Here is a 19,866-nt window from a genome sequence, read left to right on the forward strand (position 1 = left end):
GAAATGCTCTTTCGTTGCTTTTGCCATATGTTTAAAATTAATGTTTTGCTGAATGGGGAAATATTGATTGTTTCTTTTATCGGTGAAATTATCAGTAAATGCCACTGCTCAGTCTTTAGTCGTTCAGTCATAACAGAACTGTTATTTTGACAAATGTGGTGGTATGTGGTTTGTTTTCTCCCCACTCTGTCATTTTGATAGAAGTTGACTGTTTTCATCACGCCTAGAATTTTGTTCCATAAGTTTCAGTATGCCCCATAATTCGGTCGCTTGTAGAACCACTTTTGTCGGCGATAACGTGAAGTAACTGTTTGCTGTACAACTTTATCAGTCTGTCAAAACATTGTGGAGGAATTTTAGCCCGCTGTTCTTTACAAAGTTGCTTCAGTTCATGGTTCATGCACAGCTCTCTCTTAAGTCCTGCCACAACACTTCAAACAGGCTGAATTCTGGACTTTGAGCCATTGCTGCACCTTCATTCTTTCTTTTTTCAGCTATTCTGTTATAGATTTGCTTCTGTGCTTGAGATCATTGTTCAGCTGAATGACCCATTTTTTGATCATAGTTTGACAGCTGGTGTGGCGTGTTTATGGTGAAGTTTTGTGTTTCATTTCCCTGTTTTCTCATCTGTCTCAAGGCCTGAAGTCTTTCTGAAGTCTTGTGGTTTGTTTCGATGCAACAGTGCAAACTTAAGACAAGCTGCGGTGGTTTTTTAGAGAGGAGAGGCCTGTAGATTCTGAGATATAGCTTTTGTGGGGTCTGATCTTTGGGTGGATTTACTAGCATGTTCATTCCTGGGCGGATTGTAACATCGTTTTAACACACACCTGCTTTATAGAGGTGCTCAAACTTGCTGATGATCAGTTAATCAGGTTCATTTGATGAGCAGAACCTGAATGCTACATACCGTCATAATTCCTATAGAAGCAGTAACAGTGTCCTTAACCAGTGACCAGTCATGACTGTATCCTTAGATGTAATCTTGACTGCAGGTTTTCTCCATCTACTCATATTTTATATCGCATTTATATCTTGAATAGTTATTTTTTCAAATGACTTTTTTGGTCCTTTGGATTTGTTTACTTTGCACTAACAGTTTTATATTCGCCATTAAGTTCTTTCACTACTGATGTAAAAATACTAAATCGGACAGCTGATACTTTCATCAAGCAATTTGAGTGTTAAAAGCAGATTAAATGCCTGTTATTAGTTATCACGCCAACATTTGAGCCAATCAAACAGATTCCACCTACTATTTGGATCCATTTAAATCTTGGGTAGCTAAATACTACATTTTTACAGGTTGTCTCTTGCATTAATTGAAAGTGAAATGTCCAATGGTGCATGTAATAGATTCGCTGGTCCACTAGGATACCTAGTCAGATCATGCAAATATTGGCACTACGTCTGAAAAAATGTAAACCTGAGCAATGACTGGTTCCTAACCAAAAAATAACTAAAAAAGAAAATTCTGAAATTTAAGTGGCTGGTCCCTGAGAGGAGATGAAACCAGGTCTCCCTGGGTTAAAGACAGAACAGCCAACGACTACTGACACCACCACCCACACCACCTCCATATCTGGATTTTAATATAAGATATGGCAACAGGCTACCAAACCTAAATGGAGGTGAAGGATAGCACCTGCTGGCCGTATGTAATCAATTTCATGGGCAGTTCACTTTGAAAGCAGGTGAAATCTCCTATTGTGATTGAAAATGAATGTTTTAAAACAGTCTGAACACCAAAAAATGTAGAATGTTATAAATTACTGCTGTTCTGTAATGTATGTACATTTGGTCCTCATTTAAAATGACTCAATCAGCTGGAGGCACATTCTGTTGTGAGTCATGTCTGACAGACTGGCCTGAATAGCTAAAGAAGGAAGATTGAGGGAGAACAGGTGAATTAAAAGAAGGTAAATACTGTACTTGCTGCCTTACACCAAAATTGAAATTTTGGAAAATATATAAATAATGTAAACTTCAAGCGTTTTTTTTTTTTTTTTGTAGATTTGTTTGATATGGACAAGAAACTTTTTCTGCTTTTGTGAGACAATCTGGAGGCCAGAGCCGCTGTTGAAATTTATTTAAGCTTTCTTTTAAATAAACTTGACCTTGACCTTTTCGCAGCAAATTATTTTACCCACCCCACCCCCACCCACAGCATTTAGCTTTGGGCCACCCATTTAAATTCCCACAGTGTTACCAGTTGTTTCACAATAATAAAAACAATTCACTTATTTTCAGTTGTTTTACTGTTTTTAAAAAAATAATAATAATAATAATAAAAAAAACCTCCTATTAACACCATTAAGCTATCATCTTGTCCTCTTTCGTCCTTTCATCCCACTTGTCCATTGACTCCCAAAGCAGGAGCAAAAAATTTCCCTTTAACTGGAGCAGAAAATTCTGACTGTCTGCGTTATAGCCCTCATCCCCCTGCAACCTCACACTCTCAAACCTGAACACACTCGTCTTTTGCCCTTGCCCTTTAAGCTGAAAATAGTGTGGGAAATATATATATATGTATGAATGTGTGTGTGCATACAGTGTGTGATATGAGTATGTATTTGAAAGTGAAAGTGTGTGTGTGCGTGCTTGAGCGTGTGTGTGTAGAAAGCCTCGGAAAATTGGGACATATGGCTGTGTATTCCCTGAGATCCCACCTAAAACACTGCAGTATTCAAGGCATAAATCACCCAGATTGCTGAAACACACAGGATATCTCTGCACTTGTGTTTATGCATCCATGAGTGCGTTTGCATGCACATGCACCTCTGCACATACACTCACATACACACACACGCACACACTTTTGCACGAGTTTGTATTTTCCTACTAGCACATTTTGGCCACTATGAGGATCACACACATTCATTTGCATTCACATGCCCGCACACTTTATGCAGCCTGTGTGTTCACATGCACACCTGTGTGTGTGCGTCTGCTTGTTGTGTGATTTGCATACTAGTGTACCATAATGGGGCTACTCTACAAATCCTGGCCTCGAGCTCTGGTCCACCCTGCCCCCTCTTTCTCCCTCACTCTCTCCTTTTCAGGTTCAATGCAGGTTCTCTAATGCTATCACTCTTACCATATGGTGGGAGCATCAGTTAAATTGCTGCTGTTTCAGCACTGCATGGCCTGCGTACAGATCAAACACTCTCACACACACACACACACATGCATTCACACATGCATTTTCTGGCTGCCTGTGTACAGATCCAAACAAAGCCATATGGGCCTCCTCTTTCTTCATTTACTCCATGTAACCCTGGTGCAGATGAGAGACTAGAGGAACCAGCAACACCTATCTCTGCAGGCTGTGGAACTGAAGAACAGAGAGGTGCTGCCAGAGCCACCTTTGCTCTACCACTGACTGTAGAAATAGACACGATTAAATTATGAGATGAAATAAAATTTTGAATCTTATCAGTGCTACACTGAGCTGCAGATGCATTTTTTAATAGACTCATCCTGTCCGGCATCCTTTTTCCAATGTAAAAAAGGTCATAGCTGTGGCCTCAAAGGCCTGAGTTTATCCAACAGAGGACAGGACAACAACCTTTCTAACTGCCTTATCAAATGCCTGAGTAAGTGTGTGTGTATGCTTGTGTACGTGAATCCATACGTGTCTGTTTTGTGGGAACATGACTGGGGATGTTTCCTCTCCTCCTAGCCATTAGAAGGGGCTCATATAACCAGCCTATGGGCTTCAGAGAGACACACTCTCTATAAATACACACCACTTAAGGGCCTGTGGGGGACTCGGTACACACATACAGTTCTCAGGCACACACAAAGACGGGCACCCCACACGCAGCAGTTTCACATCTCTCTATTAAGTCTTCAGTGGATGTTTATGCTTTTGCTTAACAGGAACAGACTTCAAAATTGAAAAAAAAAAAAGTTTGTGCTGAGGAGAAATACATTTCACCTCCCTAACATGTTTCATATTTCTTACCTTAACTACTTCATACTGTATTCATGTGAGACTCTGATTAACAAAAGGAGTAAAATCTGCCATTCAAAGTAGGCTTTGGGGAGTGGGAAGTGACATTTTTTTCGAGTTCAACATTATTTTGCAATGATTTTGCTGTCTTCATGCATCACTGTGTGCTTTTATAACATTCTCTGCTAGAAAGAAGATAAAACTGTTGACCAGATGTCCTGGTTGTCCTTCTGTCCTCTGTGCGTGTGCATGTGTGTGTGTGTGCGTGCCTGCACGCATAAGCATTTGTGTGCTTGCTGTGTTCGTGCCGTGCGAGTGGAGTGTGTGCAAGTGTACGAACCCTTTGCCATTTGTATCTTTAGTCTTTTAGCACCTTGTTTTGGCAGCATGTTCACTACTTTTATCTAGTACCTCAGTAATGGCCAGGGCGGGGTATTAAATACACACATTCACAAACGCACACACACACATCTGCATACACGCTTTAAAGCTGAGTCCTTCCTCATGTTGATGGTCTACAGAGATACAGCGACCTCTCTTCGCCTGGCCCCAGGCATCCCAGCCCCATTTCTGTATCAGAATGTCAAGCCTGTTCATTTTTTTGTCCGTCCATTTATTGCGTCCCAGTAGAGTTCCTGTCTGTTGGTATGTCCGTCCTCTAGTCTGATAGCCTGTTTGTCCATCTCATCAGAGCCCGCTTTTCCTAATAGAATCACCATCTGTCTGTCTGTTCAAACTGTCTGTCCATCTGTCTGTCTGCCCATGCCAGTCTCTCTTTGTCCTCTCTTTCCTGTTCGTTTTCCTGTCTTTCTCTTCCTAGCCATAAATCTTCCTTTTAATTTACCAGATAGTCCATCCGCCTGATTGTCTGCCATCAATCTGTTCATCTGCTTGTGTGTCTGTGGGCACGAGCGGTACCGAAATGTGTTTTTTGCAACCCCGTATAAGAAAGCATCATAATTTGCAGAAAGTCAATAAAGCATTTTACTTTGTCAGTAGTTGCTGTGCAGAAAGCAGGTCATTACTTGCTGAATGCCTAATATGGTTGGATGTATGGGTGCCTAAAAAATCTATAAAATATTATATTTGTTTTATTTATCTAAAAATTAGATGAAACAGGACAACTCAGGAATTTTAGTTTTTGCATTCACAGAATATGGACACGTTATATATTCTTAATAAAAAGATATATATTGACAACAAACAGCCGAGTGTACATAAATGCAGTTTGTAGTTCGTTTGTAGTTCAAGATGTAAGAGCAGCATTTTTAAAACATGCATCACTGTCTCTCTGTTAGATTTTTTAACTAGATGCCCTGTTGTGATTCATTAACAGTTAACATCATGAAACAGAAAGAAGCACTTTATTGAAAGTATCGAGATTCATGTTACTAAACTGTTAACATTATATAAAGATATTCCATTTAGACAAAATGTATTAGTAATGTAAATTTGTGTCCCTGACATTGCTGATTGCTGTTTAAATCAACTTTGTAGAGTGGCTAAAAGCTTAAAAACAAGAGGAAACTCCAGGTTTGGGAGCTCTGCTTTAGCCAGCGAGTGGTACACCGAGTGACCGCGAAAAGTAAACATATTTTCTGTGCAATCTCTTACCAGTCTCCGTCTGGCTGCTATCCGGTTGATTGTTGTTGCTGTTCTCTCCCACTCAGCAAACGCAGCTGTCAGCCTGCAGCCACAGTGAGGGGAAACGGATTCACCAGCCTGTAGAACTAACTCTACTCAAGGAAGTTTAGCTGATGTCTTTTCAAAATTCAAGAAGTTTAACATTTGCAAAATAAAGTTGCTGAAGTGACTAACTCCAACACCACAGCTGCTAAGTTGGTGACATTTTTGGTGTATTGTGAAGGATGCCCTTCATGTTCATCATGAAATAGTTGGACATTTTAAAAATGCATCACCTTTCATAACTGTTATGTTCCTCTTAAAGGCCAGTGGGGGATGTAATGAAGTAACAAAAAGTGTCTGGGTTGAAAAAATGTGACAAGGAGACAAAACTGTCAGTAAAGAAAAGGGTTGTGTTAATAATTAAAACTGAAAGAGACTGACAAGCCACTTTGACCATCAAAACAAAGGAAACACAACAAAATCCAGAAGCTGGTCGCTAAACAAGAGAGTAACCTGGAAAGGTTAAATCACCACCAACACCGTTCTGTCCACAGAGCAGGAGTAAGCAGCCACAACGCACACACACACACACACACACACACACACACAGACTATAACACTGGACCTCTCCTCTCTGGACTTAAGTACTCTGATCTTAGCTGTACAGAAGGGAGTTTCCTAAGGCTGGAGCGAGTGCTAGACACACCTGCACCAACATTTATCTCACGTTGCTGTACTCTTCATGACAGAAAAAAAAAATTCCATTATTTTTATGTACTTGATTCATCACAAAATATTCATTTAATTCCACCCAGGGCTTTAAAAAAAACACTGGTTGATTTAAGCTGTATACAAGAAGATGAGCAGACTGTCTCCTAAGCGGGCTGAGAGCCTTCAATCAACATGTGCAGCAAAATGATGGAGATTTTATAGCTCAGTTGTGACAAGCTCAGTGTCCTTTGTCTGCTGGGAAAGCATTGGAGCTGGTGACACCAACAGATTGAATAAACTGATTAGGAAGGCTAGCTCTGTGATTGGCTGCAAACTGGACACTTTTGAAATTGGGGTGGAGAGGAGGTCACCGAACAAACTGTTATCCATCATGGATGACCACGCTGACCACCAGGGAATCTATCCCAGCTGTCACAGGGCGAGAACCAGGGTACACCCTGAACAGGTTTCAAATCTACTAGTGTAGGACTAACATTTAGAGACAGACAACTATTCACACTCACAGTAAATTTTACAGTCACTGGTTAAACTAACTCCATGCTCATCTTTTGACTGTTGGAAAAGTTCCACTCAGACATGACGAGAAGATGCAAACTGTCAGGGTACTGGGTCTGAGCGACCCAGGGACCCTGAGCAGTTTTGGACTAATATTATAATATATGTATTTTGTATTGCTGTCCCTCGTTCTCCCTGCATATGTGTCTGCGTGTGTGGGTGTGGCCCTGGCAGGTGATTGGCCACACCTGAAGACCATGTCACACCTGCAGCTGATCAGGCCTCGTCGGAGGAGCTACTTGAGAGTGTGGTGGAGCTCTCTCCGACGCTGGATCATTGCGTGACTTCATGTCAGTCAGTACGATTGTTCTTCCGCATTGTGTGTGTGTGTGTGTGTGTGTGTGTGTGTGTGTGTGTGTGTGTGTGTGTGTGTGTGTGTGTGTGTGTGTGTGTGTGTGTGTCTTACGGCTGCCTGTTTGTTATCTCCCCAGGAGAAGCGGGGAGACGAGAGGACAGCGAGTACGGGGTGCTCAGACACCAAGGAGCGGGGAGAAGGGACACTGACACTGGGAAGAGGACACGTCACGGGAGTTGGGATTGCACAGAGGATTTACTGTTATTTTCCTTACCACTGTAAATAAACACACTGCTTAGCACACAGAGCTCTGCGCCTGGGTCCTCCTTTTCCTCACACCCCCACGGTTTGCCATGCCAAACCGTGACACAAACTCCACACAGAAACACTCTCATGCCCTAACAGCCCCTCATAGCTAACTACTGTACCACCATGATAAGGCACTCCTATCCTAAATTAGAAAATGTGGAAACTGACAGTTTATTAAATTCCAAAGTTGAATTGAAAATAAGATGCAAAATCTGTACAGAGTCATGCAGCCTGCAGACTAACAAATAGATTTAAGTGCACACACATAGAATTCAGCTTTATATATAGCACCAATTTACACAACAATTGTCCAAAAACACTTGTTGTTGTAAAGACCATACAATACTAAAATAGTCCCCTGACCTCCTACGAGCAAGCACTTGGCAACAGTGGAGAGAAAGAACTCCCTTTTTACACAAACAAACCCCTGGCAGATTTAGGTAGGGGTAGTCATCCACTGTGAGCAGCTGGGGGTGACACTGGACAAAAAGCACCTCACAATAAAAGAACTCGGCACAAGCTAAAAATATGACAACCAATTTGCTGTGACATGTCTGCTATCCTCCACCAGTGCTTCCCATTGTGAGCTGCAAAGGCCAAATTAATGATCGGTGGACTCAAACGCAAGATTCCAATTTTCAAGTTGCTCTTTATTGCATATACAGGGCTGGATCAGGTGACCCTGAATCCTCATTTAGTTGCAAAAGGCCTAGGCTCCTAGGTGTTTCTCACGATGCACTGAGTGTTCAATCTTCACTCACCTTTCTCAGTATGTTTTTAATCAGTGGTTATCATTAGTCTCTGGCCACAGTGCGTCTTTTATTCCATCTTCCTCCCTTCACCCCCAACCACTTACAGCCGATGTCTGCCCCTCTCTGAGCCTGTTTCTGCAGGTGGTTTCTTCCTGTTAAAAGGACGTTTTTCCTTTCCACTGTCACCAAGTGCGTGCTCATAGGGTGTTGTTTTGATTGTTTGTTTGTTTTTCTGTATAATCGTGTGCATTGAGGTCGGCTGCTGTTGAGGTTTGACAATATGTAAATAAAACTGAGTTGAATTGAACTGAAAGTCCAGTTAGTGAGTGTGTGTGAGCATACAGTGGCTTTGTTGAGGGAGAGACCACTGGTTTGTTTTTCCACAGGTGAGGAGGTGAGCAGGCAGGTGGGTAGGCTAGGTGAATGTTCAGGCGAAGCAGACAAGCTTGGAGTCAGGTAAGTGGTTTGGGTAAGCACTTCATGCTTTGGGACTGTTACATTTCCCAATTTCCTTGATAGCAATATTAAAGAACCTGATTGGAGAAAAAAAGACCACAAAGCTCCAGTATTCACCGAGAGAAACCGAGCTTACATTTAAATGTGGAAACAAAAAATATGTCCCGAGCTCATGGTGCTGTTTGTAAAGTTACATGTTGTGTATGTGGGTCAAAAATATTTGAGTACTGCAGCACAGCACAGAAACAATAATAACTCAGAACAGCTCATTGAGAAGGTGCAGTATCTAAATAAGGGAGAATTAATTCATTTTTCATACCCACTTACTCATTGTCAGGGTCACTGGGGTGTTTGAGCTGCTCTAAGGAAGTCAGGAAAACATCTTGGACAGATTGCTTGTGCTCTGCAGGCTAATGCATAAACATAACAAAAATAAATAAGTACTCATATTCAAACCTAAGGCCAATTTTCTATCTTCAGTTCACCCAACAAACACAAGAAGAAGGTGTAACCTCATTAAAGAAAGCAAGACTAAGATTCAAACCTTGTTCACAGCCAATTAACCATGAAGACATTGTGCCAGGGTACACATAATCCCTTCTTTAAAGACAACTTATATTATATCAGCACTGGAAGGAATTATACAGCAAGAGGCTACATGTCTGCACTGACTGGTACTCCTCAGGGTGTACATCGGGTGTCTGACACCATTGTTTAAGGTGCTCTCAGACTAATTTAGATAAATAAACATATCTTAAGAAAACATAAATTGTGAAACACCTTAAAGACAGTTAACCCAGTAAAGCTTTACCTATACAATAAACCTATAAACCTGTCTTAAGATGAACCAGGAGGCTGAACCCTGTAGAGCAACCACTAAGACAACAATGCAAAGAACTAAAAATCCTATAATCAGGATGACTCCTCAAGCAGAACTCAGCCTATAGGTAAGGACAGCTCTGCTTGAAGCTAGCCAACAACAACACAGACGTCAAACAGAACACAGCTCCAACTGAAATAACTTTTAACACACAGTTTATGCGCTTGCATGCACCAGCGAGCACTCGTGGGTGCATGTGTTAGTGTATTTAATTCTCTAGCTTATCCATCCAATTCAACAGATGCTGGAATATGAAATCCAGCCTGCAATCATTAGGAGTAATTTGCCTCATAAGTGCAACGTGATTACTCACAAACACTCCTGTGAGCAGAGTTTGAGAGGCACAAATGAGTCCAGGCTAAAGCCTGTAGGCTGGAGACTGAATGTGTGTGTTGTTGTTGTTTTTTTTATTTTATTAATTAACCCTTTCTAATTTTACTGTGTGCAAGAGTATATCTGTGTGTGCGTAACACGTGTACTTTAATTTATGTGTGAATACACATGCGATATTTTTCTTCCTAGTGGTGATCCATTACTCTGTCAGCTCTTTCCCATGATGCTTAACAGCCACTGGAACATTGTGTCGGGAGAAAATTGCTTCATCCGGAAGACAACTCTAGCTCATTCCTTTAACTCTGTCACACTGCCTCTCTCTCCTTTGATCTCTTACTCTTATCGGCTGTATAGATCACCTGTATCTCCATCAGTGCCTGCCTCCGTACCTTCCTGGATCACTTTTGCTCTTTTCTGTCTGTGATTTATTTTTTTCTTCTCATGCACTTGTTCTTTACATTTTGCCTGTCACTCAGTCTGCTTTAAAGACTTATGCTTTTTTGTCTCACATGATCCTGAGCTTTGTCTCATGGATGAGGGCAGATTGAGCGATCTTCCTGGTTTTATTTAGCTGTAAGGATGCAATACACACAATGATGCACATGCTACCATTTATACTAAAAGCTTATTCTTAGTAATGTTATACATGGTGTTACTGTGAGTTGTTGTCTTTCTGGATAACCCTCTGTATGCAAGATGTCCATAAACTTCAGATGCCCGTGAATTGCAGATTTGTTTGATTTCAATTCAGTTCAGCTTTACAAATCATTACAGCTGCCTCAAGGTGCTTTAAATTGCAAGGTAACAACTCTACAATAATAGAGAGAAAAGGCCAAACAATCAGATAACCTCCTATGAGCAAGCACTTGGTGACAGTGGGAAGAAAGAACTCCCTTATAACAGGAAGAAACTCTGGCAGAGCCAGGATCACGGAGACCAGCCATCTGTCGTGACTGGTTTTAGAGAGCAGTGGCTGTACTCCCATGTGGACTTGGACTTTATCACATGGAGTTTATTACTTCCAATATTACAGCACACTTTGCGCTTGGAGTGGTCTTGAATAGCTTCCATGGATGGATGGATGGATGGATGGTATCCAATATCTTTGGGTGGATTATGATTCTGAAACTTCTACTCTGATAGTTGTTCATTGTGTCCACGCAGTGTAGTACTTACCTATTTAGTACAAAATAATAATCTAAGAAAAAGTAAAACAGTTGTGAATTTAAAACACCTAATATGATGTAATCTAAAAATGGTTTTGATCTGTGCTAACTGCAGTAACCCTGCTTTTGTATTTTGCTAGCATCCTCAGGTCTACATTTCAACCAAATATGGACCCATCCAGCATAAAAAACAGTAGAAAAAAAGAAGAAGATGTAGCTACCACAATCCCAAACTTGAGATTTCAAAATTGGCTAAGCACATATTTTTATATACAAGTTTGTTTTTATTGCTTTTCATTGTTTTTGGTTTGTCATTGTTTTTTAGCCCACACACTGTTAATCCTGTTTATTCATGCAAGAATCAGTGCAGCCTTTTGGGGCCATTTTGACTTAATTCACAAATAAATACCTTGCCTTGCGATACCTCATTTACATGCAGGTCATTGCTTTGCATCTTGCTGCGTTCACTCCCCCCTTTGTGCCATGCCAGGCATTCATGGCACAAAAATAGGCAAGTGCATATCAAATTGATGTAAATGCCAACGTGTCACTTGACAGTCAAAAATGATGGACTGAAGCCCAAGAGGAACTGCCACCAGTTGCCTTGGGAGATATGAATTATAAAATGACTTGTGACTTGTAATTACTTTTTCCCCATAGAATGAACCACGTTTTATAGTGGAAATCATGGATGGATTATAGCTGTCACCTAAAAGATTGTATGATAAAAAATGCTTCCGTAAGGCATATAAAGTAAGGTTTGTTCTTATTTCATATGTAAGCTTTGAGACTAATTGGACTCAAGCCTCATCTGTTTCAGGAATAATTCTTTATATCACAGGCTTCTGCTACACAAAACAAGAAAGAGCAGCTTGTTTTGCAGTGAATGAGTTGTATTAACACCTGTTCATGGTCCATATTAATCTTTTGAAATTACACATTTTGCTGTGGGATTTGATTGTGGTCGTACATGTGTGTGTGTTGGTTTATATGTATGCACGCTCATGTGCAACAGTCCCTTCACTCGACAGTATTTTTCCACACAATGACAGCCCATTCAAATCCAATTAAAGCAACACAGAGGGCTTTACAGCGTCATTCATTCATCTGTCACTTATTCTCTCCCGCTGTCTCTCCCTCTCTCCTTCTCTCATCTTTTTCTCTGCTGGTTGTAAATGATATGGGTGGTAACCGTGTGGGTGAGCTCTAACTATCTCTTCTGCATTTTCAGTCTCGTGTTGTTGTTTTTTTATTTCTCCCGTGAGCTGACATTTAAAATTAAATATATTTTAATACTGATTGTTATGGTTATGGTTTATTTTTTTAATAGAAGCAGCTATTAGTGCATGAGATTCTGTGCATATGTAGCTTGAATTTAAGAGCTGACTAAGTTTAAATGCTTTTGTAAGTTTTATTCATTTATTTAATAGGATCACTGCATATTAATGGAAATAATGAGGGAAAAAATGATGCAAACATCCCAGATTGTTGCAAAACTACTCATTTGCATTCTTAGTCCTTTGGCAAGGTAAGTCAGAAAATGACTCAAAACAAAGATATGAAAGACCTTTATAAAGTCTCCACAACACGTCTTTGAGGCTCCTGCCAACAATCTACCTGCTTTTGCTAACTGAGAGCCGACGTTTCACTTTTAGCCTTTTACCATCAAGTGGTCTCTTATAGCACAGGCAGGCCCATTAATGCAAAATCAAAGCTGTGGTATTACAGCAAAATCAAATTTAGATACTTTATTTTAAATAAACACGAAATTCTGAAAAAAGTGCTTCTGATAAACACTAGTTCTAGAAAATATTTTAAATGAACTATAAATTACAAATGTAACAGCCTGATATACACTCACTGGCCTCTTCATTAGGTACACCTGTTCAACTGAGCGTTAATGCAAATATCTTATCAGCCGATCATATGGTAGTGATCTGTTGCAGACAAGTTCACAATCGCAAGAGCGTTGCTGATTGGCTGAGGAAGAATAAAGTAGTCATGGTAAACCAATCACATGAGCAATTTAAGATGACATAGCAACAAGATGCTATGTCAACCCAAGACAAGGGTGAAGTTTTAGGAGAAAGAGGGAAGGAATGAGAGAGAGAGAGAGAGAATTTTGAGATGAAACAAACAAAAAAGAAATGCAAATCAAAAGAAGAAAATTTGGAGCAACGTCTTGTAATGTACAGTTAAGAAAAATAATAACTGTGGCAGCTCTGATGGAAATTTTACATTTTATTTACTAAAATAAAACAAAAAGATGTAAATGAAAAAATCTTTTTATTTTACTTTTTTCTTCTGCCACATTTATCTCTGTGGGAGGTGCACGCCTGACAGGCTGATTTATCCAGATTTAAAGGTATGGAATTTTACTGCAGTTGATAAACTGTTGATTTCACTTTTTTGACATCACAGTTTGTCGAACTGAGGTCACCTAGTGTCAACACCAACAGCAAATTATTACATTTCAAATAAACCTTTTTATTTTATTTAATGAAAGTTGATCATTGAACACGAAATCTTTCACTACAGCTTTCAAACACCGGAGTTTTAGAACATGCCTTCAGCTACCAAGGTCAAAACAGACTCATGCACTATTAACACCAATAAATCCAGTGACTTTGATACACATGAACAGGTCCTAACTATTTTTCCCCATAAACTTAAAATAATCAATTTTTTTAAACAATAAATAAAAAAAAGATTTCTACAGGTGTAAAATTAAGGAGTTAGTAGCCAAACAGATGTGCAGCTGCACTGTTGATGGTTAATTTAAATCCCTCTGCATCTCATGCCAGAGACCCAGCTGCAAAACGAGGAACTACTTGCTAAACAACAGTTCTCAAAACAGTGACAGGGTGTTCCTTTTAGGCAGAGTAGGCACTTGGTCCTTTCCAGGATTGGTACACTATCTCCACCGAACAGGAGGATGCCCTGCTGCCAAATGCTATCCTTCAGCTCAAATCCCATGGAATAACAAACCTCTTCGACGACATCACCACACTATAGTCCTCAGAGGCTGCTATTTTATGAGGATGTTACAATGATTGCCCCTTAAGGGGAAATTATTTAGACAGCAACAGTACTGATGAAGTGATGAAACTGAAGCCAACTCCCATAGAAGCAGTCGTCCAGTCAGGCTTGTATCATTGTGTCCTCCATTTCTTTTTTGTCTACGTGTTTCTGTAATAGAATTGCAGTGGCCACAAAATATTTTTCTGTGACGTCCTCTCTGGGCTGGTATTTAGCGTTGCTGTTGGCTTTGTATTAAAATGCAAACACCAAAGGAAAGATCTTGTGTGTCCTCATTAGGATAGGGATTTGTCTCGGTGTAAGGTTTGTATTGTTAACAGGTGACCGTGGATCTCAGGCCACTGCTCAGGGACACATCAAAAACTAAGAGAAAAAAAAATTCCAGTTAATTATTCATTGCATGCATGGCTAAATATCTGTTTATTTTATTAAAGCGAGTATTTTTTGTTACATCAATATGTGCAATACTTTTTTTGTTATCACAGACAAAAAATGCAGACCTGAAATATACCGCTGAGTCCATACATGCTTCCATTTCACACAGACTTCACCACCGCTGTATTCAGTTAAATGCTGACAAATAAATACCTGGTCATTTTTGTCATTAAGATCCATTTACGATGAGAGGAATAAAAGCAGTAGTTACCGGTACTTATATTTACTCACGTAAGCATTCAGTGTGCTGAAATCATGTTTCAAATGAGGATCAAATGATTTGAGTGTGCAGGCATCTGAGTGCTCGGTAAGCATTTATTTCACGGATTGCGTTTCAACAGTTGGGTTGATATAAGTGTGTGTGTGTGTACGTGCGCACACCAGGGAAGCACTGCAGGGTTTACTGTTTCCATTAATGTCTGTACTAAGATGCAACTCAGCTTTCTGAATTATGTAAATGAGGTGCTGTAAATTCATGACAGAATCAATGGCTTTCATTTTTTATCAAATCAATCAGGCCTCCATCAGTCCACAAGCTCCACAGTACCGCAGGACACACATTCACTGCACAGCCTTATATTAATCCTGCCAAGACAGGTCTTAGAATAATGAGTTTTGGAATGATGTGTATACAGTCATAAATATAATTTTTGCTTTTAACCATCAGCTGATTCATGATTGTGTGTGTGTGTGTGAGAGAGAGAGAGAGAGAGAGAGAGAGTAAGTGAGCGAGAGAGCAAAATAGAGAGAGAGAGAGCTACTTTATGATGACTCAACTATTGGGAAGTTACCAAATGGATTTCAGCCTGATACACTTTAGGTCATGAAAAATGAAGAGGCTTGGCATTTTACTACAGCACTGCATATAAACTTACTCTTATAGTCTTTTTAAAATACACACATACACACGAGCACCTAAATACAATAAAATGAAGGCACACTCTGTTTGAGAGCCAAACAGCCTATAATTCCATAACTCCTGTGAACAGTGTGTTTAACAAAAAAACAAATTCAGAGGAAGCGTTTTAACATGGAAGAAAATATGTTTACCATCAGACATCCTGAACTGTGGAGGAACTTTTCTACCAAATGATTCTGGGATTACTTCTGGGGACAGCCAGGCTCAGCCAGGCTGTTTGATCCCTCCCTGTCAGAGTGTCCTTGAATTAGAACCACATGGACTCATATGAAAAAGAAAGTTTCTGCAGGACTCCAAGTACACTCTTCCTGCTTCTATAAGAATTAAGAGGGTAAGCAGCAGCTAGATTTTGCTCATCAAATGAACTTGATTAACTGATTATCAGCAAATATGAGTACCTCTATGAAAGGAGAAAAATTGGCATCCCTGCAAATTCACCCCAAGGTAAAACTGTGCAATGCTCGGAGAAACTGTAAAAAAACCCCAAACAAATGCTACATCTTAGAGTCTACAGGCCTCAGTTGGCATGCATTTTAAATGTTAAAGTTCATAACAACACAATTAGAAACAGATTGAACAAGTATGGCTTGTTTGGAAGGGCTTCCAGGAGAAAGCCTCTTCTCTAAAAAGAGCAGGCAGCCGGGCCAAGGTTTGCAGAAATGCATCTGAACACGGCCGCATTTAGCATAAACCAAACACAGCATATCAGCACACCTCATGCCAACCGTCGGTGATGATGTGACTTGTTTTACATCCACAGCACCTTGGAACCTTTTGGCCATTAAGCTTTCAATAAAATCTGTATACCGAAGGATATGTGAGGCCTGTCCGACAGCTAAAGCTTGGCTGTAATTGTAATTGGCTTTTGCAAAAGAACGACGCACAGCAGCAGATCTACAGCAGAATGGCTGAAAAAGAAAAATTCATCAAAGTGTTGCAATGGCCCAGTCAAAGTCGAGACCTCGACCTGGCTGAAATGCTGTGGCGGGACCTTAAGACAGCTGTGCATAAACAAATGGCTGCAAACATCAATGAACTGAAGAAACGGCATAAATAAAGTCATACAGAAAATTATTATTCAAGTTATTGCTGTTCAAGGTAGTTCTTCAAGCTACTGAATCATGGGCTATGCTTGGTTTTTCACAGGACTGCATAGAGTCTTATGAAAACTTAAGGACCTGTCATTCCTCAGATTATATATATTTAAAACTTTAACACCTTACTTACGTCTGACATAATTATTACTCTAATTCAGACCTTCCCAAAGTGTGGGGCCCAGTGGGGCGCAGAGCCATTGCGGGGGGGGGGGACAAAACGCTTGGACACTGCTATCACGGGGCTCCCACAGAAACGCAAAGCAGGAGATGAAGCATCGCTGAATATGTTTCCAAACCAACTTCATTCTAAGCCAAAGACTAGAAAATAGGGTGAAGCATATCTGCCCTTTGGTTTCACCTGCACAAGTGCCAAGGTAGGTCTCCCCTGCAGAATTGGTTTCCCTGTGTCGGGAGCAGCGCTGGGCTCTTCAAATCACGGACAAACAGTATCCCACAGTTGTTGATGTTTTTAAAGCCATTTTGCACAGAGAAGCATTTTTTGAAAAATGTATTGATAGCAATGTTGAATATTATAGCACATGAAAAAAACAAAACAAACCTACACATAAAATTGTAGTTGTAATTTGGGGTGGCTGTAGCTCAGGTGGTAGCGCAGGTCATCCACTGATTGGAAGGTTGGTAGTTTGATTCCTGGCTTCCGCTAGTCTACAAGCCAAATATCCTTGATACTAACCCTAAATTGCTCTCCGATGGATCCAGTATGGAGTATGAATGTGTGTGAATGTTAGCTATGAAGCACTTAGAAAGATGTACTAGTGTGAATGGGTGAATGCACAAGTTGTGTAAAGCGCTTTGAGTGCTCAGATGAGTAGAAAAGCGCTATATAAGAACCATTACCATTTACCAAAATAATTGCACTGTGACGCCTCTGTCTTTCTAAATCGAGGGACAGTGTAAAACCTGAAGATAGTCAGATTAACAGTATTTTGTCTCTATCTGCCATTCTGCAATTCATCTCATGTAAACAATAACGTGGCGCATAGCGTGACGGGAAAAAAGGCACATACCTTTGACGTTGAGTGACGAACTCTGTATTCCTCGTCTTCACGTAAACGCAAAAAAGGAGTTTTAAAAAAATCGCAATTTTCTGTGTTTCGAAACGCCGTTTACGTGTGGACGAAACAGCTGCATGTTCAAAAATACCTGTGTAGGTGTGACCGTAGCGTAAAAGAGTTAGTAGTTTATTTTATCACTACCTGTAATTTATTGCAGATTACTTATATTTGCTTAATTGTTTACTAAATGTTTGAGGTGTGAAATAAACCGCAATGGAGCAAAATATAGGTGTGTGTGGTTGGAGGATGTGTTTGTGCGTGTGCGTGCGCATGCGCGAGAAGGGAGCGGGGGGCGTGAACATTTTTCTTGTAAAACAAAGGGGGGCCTAGCAAAAAAAAAAAAAACGTTTGGGAACCACTGCTCTAATTGATGCTTGTTTTCTCTCCACCTCTGTTTTCCTTTTGATTTTTAATGCCCAGTTAGGACTCCCTTTGTTCAAATCCTACTTCTTCACAGTAACTAGGAAAACAATAGACTTCTGATTGCACTCAGTTCATAATCTGATCCTCAAAGCTTTTTACACAAACTGCAAAAATCTATGTTGAATCATTCCTTTTTTTAACTACACTTGTTCTTTTCTATTTAAAGAAAAACAATGCCAATAGTTTCCAGCTCCACATTTTTATGCTTGGACTAGAGTAGCTTTGTATGATTCAAAGTAATCCTTTTAAAACACACACACACACACACACACACACACACACACACACACACACACACACACATATATATATATATGGTAAATGGTAAATGGCCTGTATTTATATAGCGCTTTTTCTAGTCCCTAAGGACCCCAAAGCGCTTTACATATCCAGTCATCCACCCATTCACGCACACATTCACACACTGGTGATGGTAAGCTACATTGTAGCCACAGCCACCCATCCATCCATCCATCCATCTTCATCCGCTTATCCGAGGTCGGGTCGCGGGGGTAGCAGCCTAAGCAAAGAGGTCCAGACCTCCCTCTCCCCAGCCACCTCCTCCAGCTTGTCCGGGGGAACACCAAGGCGTTCCCAGGCCAGCCGAGAGATATAATCTCTCCAGCGTGTCCTGGGTCTGCCCCGGGGCCTCCTCCCGGTGGGACATGCCTGGAACACCTCGCCCAGGAGGCGCCCAGGGGGCATCCTTGCCAGATGCCCGAACCACCTCAGCTGGCTCCTTTCGATGTGGAGCAGCAGCTGCTCTACTCTAAGCCCCTCCCGGATGGCCGAACTTCTCACCCTATCTCTAAGGGAGAGGCCAGCCACCCTTCGGAGGAAGCTCATTTCCGCCGCTTGTATCCGCGATCTCGTTCTTTCGGTCACTACCCACAGCTCGTGGCCATAGGTGAGGGTAGGGACGTAGATCGACCGGTAAATTGAGAGCTTCGCTTTTACACTCAGCTCCCTCTTCACCACGACCGACCGGTGCAGCGTCCGCATTACTGCAGCCGCAGCCCCAATCCGTCTGTCGATCTCCAGCTCCCTTCTCCCATCACTCGCGAACAAGACCCCAAGATACTTGAACTCCTCCACTTGGGGCAGGAACTCATCCCCGACCCGGAGTGGGCACTCCACCCTTTTCCGGCTGAGAACCATGGCCTCAGATTTGGAGGTGCTGATCCTCATTCCCGCTGCGTTACACTCGGCTGCGAACCGCTCCAGTGCGAGCTGGAGGCCCTCACCCGATGAAGCCAACAGAACCACATCATCCGCAAAAATCAGAGATGAGATTCTGAGGCCACCAAAGCGAAAGCCCTCCGCCACTTGGCTGCGCCTAGAAATCCTGTCCATAAAAATTATGAACAGAACCGGAGACAAAGGGCAGCCCTGGCGGAGCCCATCACCCACCGGGAACGAGTCCGACTTATTGCCGGCAATGCGAACCAAGCTCTTGCAACGGTTGTATAGGGATTGAATGGCCCGTAGCAATGGGCCAGACACCCCATACTCGCGCAACACCTCCCACAGGACGCCCCGAGGGACACGGTCGAATGCCTTCTCCAGGTCCACAAAACACATGTAGACTGGTTGGGCAAACTCCCATGCACCCTCAAGTATCCTCGAGAGGACAAAGAGCTGGTCCAGTGTTCCGCGACCAGGACGAAAACCGCATTGTTCCTCCTGTATCCGAGGTTCGACTAGCGGACGAACCCTCCTCTCCAGCACCCTGGCATAGACTTTCCCGGGGAGGCTGAGGAGTGTGATCCCCCTGTAGTTGGAACACACCCTCCGGTCCCCCTTCTTGAAGATGGGGACCAC

At 41.5% G+C, this 19,866-nt stretch overlaps 1 long non-coding RNA gene across 1 annotated transcript; it reads left to right on the forward strand.

Annotated features, from left to right (window-relative positions):
- Positions 1-6,933: 6,933 nt before the first annotated feature.
- Positions 6,934-7,467, forward strand: LOC145429306 (uncharacterized). Its single transcript, XR_013909541.1, has 2 exons — positions 6,934-7,155; positions 7,297-7,467. It is a non-coding gene; the product is annotated as an uncharacterized LOC145429306 (long non-coding RNA).
- The last annotated feature ends 12,399 nt before the right edge of the window (positions 7,468-19,866 follow it).

This window comes from Astatotilapia calliptera, chromosome 6, assembly GCF_964374335.1.
Source record: "Astatotilapia calliptera chromosome 6, fAstCal68.1, whole genome shotgun sequence".
Classification (NCBI taxonomy): Eukaryota; Metazoa; Chordata; class Actinopteri; order Cichliformes; family Cichlidae; genus Astatotilapia; species Astatotilapia calliptera.